Consider the following 3,900-nt stretch of genomic DNA (forward strand, 5'->3'; position numbering starts at 1 on the left):
CATAGGTGACATTCTCTGCAGCCAGCATGGTCCACATGGCCAACTACGAGACGGTTTTAGGACCAGAAACTGTTGTGTCCCCTCCTCTCAACCCCAATTTTTCTCCACTTCATGACCCACTAGTATCTTAATTCCTTTGGTCCCAGGCCATCCAGCTCCTGAGAAAGCCCATTTCTTAACTAAGGGATTATTATTGTAGTATCTTTCTATTAGGGCCTACGCTATGTGCCAGGCTGGCTGATTTAGTCATATAACAAGCAGGGTCCTGAGAAAAGATCTGGAATGACTTTCTAACCCATGGGGTCTCCAAATCCCACCACACCTGTGTAGAGCAGGGATGTTTCTTTTTTTTTTTTTTTAAGATTTATTTATTTATTATATGTAAGTACACTGTAGCTGTCTTTGTCTTCAGACACACCAGAAGAGGGCATCAGATCTCATTACGGGTGGTTGTGAGCCACCATGTGGTTGCTGGGATTTGAACTTCGGACCTTTGGAAGAGCAGTCGGGTGCTCTTACCCAGTGAGCCATCTCACCAGCCCCCAAGCAGGGATGTTTCTTGCCTTAAGATCACATACCAGGGAGAAGTAGACAGAGGCCATGAATGTTTCCTAGGGCTCTGGCCACCACCAACCAGAAACACACAGTACCGCCTTCATAGAGGAGACAAACTCATCCACAGCTTGTCAGATTGTGGGACAGTTGCCTGTGGGGGTTAGGGGAGAAGGCATAGTTCTCTGACCTGAGGTGTCGGTGACCTTAGCAATAGGGCAGGGGCCTTTCTTGAATGAACAAGTCTGTGGGGTGGCTGGTGGATTGTGCTTTGACACTTTCATCCCCATGGAGCAGTGTTGGGATGGGCCCGATGGGGAGTAGTGTGCCTGTGTGGATTGGTGCATAGCAGCCTAGAGGCATGTGGTGATAAGCTCCCGTGCCTTCTTATCTTCAGTGTTCCTCCATAGGACAGTTTGGCACTTAAGACATCATCTCAGAAGCAGAGGGATCAGCCCTAAGTGCCTGCGCCTAGATCTGTGTTGAGCCCAGTACTCCTCAGAACACTGCAGATGCTGCGCTGTGTCTGTTCCGTGTTCCTAAAGGCAGCTCATTGGGCAGACCCTTGCCCCACGTGTGCTTGGTGTGACCTGGTCTCCCAGGCCAGAGCTTCCCCTTCCTGCACAGGACATGGCACTCAGCTAGAGCTGGGCAGGCTAAGGAGAGAAGAAAGCAGCACCTGGGCAGAAAGTGCAGACTTCTGGCTGAGGTCGGCTGCCAGGCTGTCTCTACACCCCTCAGGACTCCTCCGTGGTGGGTGCCACCACCTGCCTGCTACAGACAGGACAGAGTCCTTAGGGCACCAAGTGCAGGCCCTGGGCTATGCAGTCTCTCATTTCACGCAGGGCTTGAAATTCATTTCTCCGTGTGCTCTGATCTCACGCCCAGATCTCATTCGTTGCTCCCTAGTCTCTGAACTGATGCGGTGCCTTGACGAACTGCTTGTATGTATAATACGGACAGACTTCTGGCTATCCTGGACTTGGTTTGTAGACCAGGTTGGTCCTACATTAATAGAGATACGCCTGCCTCTGCCTCTGGAGTACTGGGATTAAAGGTGTGCGCCATTTCTCCTGGCACATTACTGTATCTTGGGGACATTGGGGAATGATATCAGCATAGCTGAGAAGTCAGGGCTCTTTATTTCCTTATTGCTCCTGAGACTTCTGGTAGGTAGAGGCACAGAGGTGGCTCAGGGCATTCCTGGGTGCTCTCTTCAAGACTTTCCTTCACAGTTCTATAATTTGGGGGCTCTTTAGGACAGTGGTTCTCGATCTGTGAATTGCACGACCCCTTTGGGGGAGTTGAACAACCCTTTCACAGGGGCTGCCAAAGACCAAAGGAAAACACAGATATTTACATTACGATTCACAACGGTAGCAAAATTACAGTTATAAAGTAGCAGCAAAAATTATTTTATGGCTGGGAGGGGTGGTCACCACAACATGAGGAACTGTATTAAAGGGTTCCAGCATCAGGAAGGTTGAGAACCACTGCTGCTCTAGGAGAACATGAACTCTGCTTTTATCTAGTCCAGTCTTTGCGACATAAAAAGCGGCAAATATTTCTGGGCAGCCTTGAGACAGCTTCCTCTCTTCCACCTCTGAGAAGTCATTGTTGGCTACTCCACCCATTTCCCATATGAAGCCCCAGAGGAACTAGCCGACTTATGGTCCCTTGTCGCCTCTCCCTCATCTTGTCATACCACCTTCAGCTCCTGCTCAGGTAAGAGAGTGGGGACAAGGGAAGGTGGAAGCAGGTGAGGAAGATGGAGAGGTGTCTGGGAGCAGGATCCTCCCAGTCAGGCCCCGAGGGACTGAGGTTGCCATGGCTGGCATGTCTCAGGCCCCGCCTCATCCTCCCTGACCAAACCCTGTCGCTTCTCCCAATAAAAGCTAAATTTACTCTTTTAACAAGTACAGCGCTGCATTAAAGCACAATGGAATGCTTGGGAAGGGAGAATGTCATGCCACGAGGGCCGAGGCGGGAGGCCTGGTGCTGAGTGCACAGGCGCGATGCAGGCGCAAGCACAGCATGCTCTGGGGGCAGTGGTACCCTTCAAGAGGGGAGAAGGTCCCAGGAGCGTGGCACCTGCTGGAGAAGACAGGACAGAGTTCCACAGCCTAGGGCAGATCCCCCAAGTTTGCCACCGGACAAGCCACAAGCTCTTCTTTGTCCTAGGTGATCTCTAAGGATGTACGGCTCAGCTCTTGTGGGGCTGATGCTTCCTGAAGACTGCTTTTCCGGGAGGCCGTCTGGTAGGGTAGGTCTCTTCCTTCCCACAGTCAGCTTAGAACTAGGAAGGGGGAAGACACCATGTTTGCCTCCACGGGGTTTCCCGGCCATCTTTCCTTCTTCCCTGGGGAGCCTCAGGTATCTGTGACGCTCATTCCAACTAGGCTGCGTTCTCTCTCTCTCTCTCCATTTCCCCTTCTTCCTTGGGATGCAGGCTCTATCAGGAGCTGCATGTGGCTGATCATCCCTCGGTTGTAGCTCCTGCTGGTCTTGGCACGTGAGCCAACGCTTCCTAGGGGACAGCATGCTCTCGGTACTAGGTGGAAATCAGCTGTCCCTCAGGGTTCACGCCCTCCTCACAGCCAGCGCTCTTCTTCCCACTGGTGGCCCGTGACCACGTCTTATACTTTCTGTCTCTATCCAGATGGAGGCTATGAGACCTTCAATCCTCTATCTAACTCTCCCCTCCCCCCCAAGCCCCCTTTTCCCAACATGGAAGTGACCGGCTGATTTGTTACAGAGATTTACCATCAGAGCAGCTGGCATAAGGTAGACGCTAATCAAAGACCTGCTCACGAAGTATGTGACTGTTAGAAAGAGCCAAGTATACCGGTTACTTTTTGTTGTTGTTGTTTGGTTTGGAGACACAATCTGGGTCTATAGGCCAGGCTGACCTTGAACTCTGGCTCCTCCTGCCTCCAGTGTGCTGAGTTTACAAAAGAGCTTCCCAAGATCTGGACTTTTGACTAGTATTCATAGATAAAAAAATTAATACCAGATATATTCAGTACAAAAGCCCTAGATAACAGACATGCAATAAACAAACAAACAATAAACAAATAAAACAAAACAAAACAAAAAAAAACCTTTAAGGGCCTGGAGAGATGGTTCAGCAGTTAGGAGTGCTTGCTGCTCTTCCAGAGAAATTGAGTACAGCTCCTAGCATTTATATCATGTAGAAGTTAAGCCCTGGTTCTTTCTCCCAGCCCCATGTTCCCAGAAATAAGACTCAGATTCAAAGCCGGGCGTGGTGGCGCACGCCTTTAATCCCAGCACTTGGGAGGCAGAGGCAGGCAGATTTCTGAGTTCGAGGCCAGCCTGGTCTACAAAGTG

The sequence above is a fragment of the Mus caroli genome, chromosome 18, assembly GCF_900094665.2.
Source record: "Mus caroli chromosome 18, CAROLI_EIJ_v1.1, whole genome shotgun sequence".
Taxonomy (NCBI): Eukaryota; Metazoa; Chordata; class Mammalia; order Rodentia; family Muridae; genus Mus; species Mus caroli.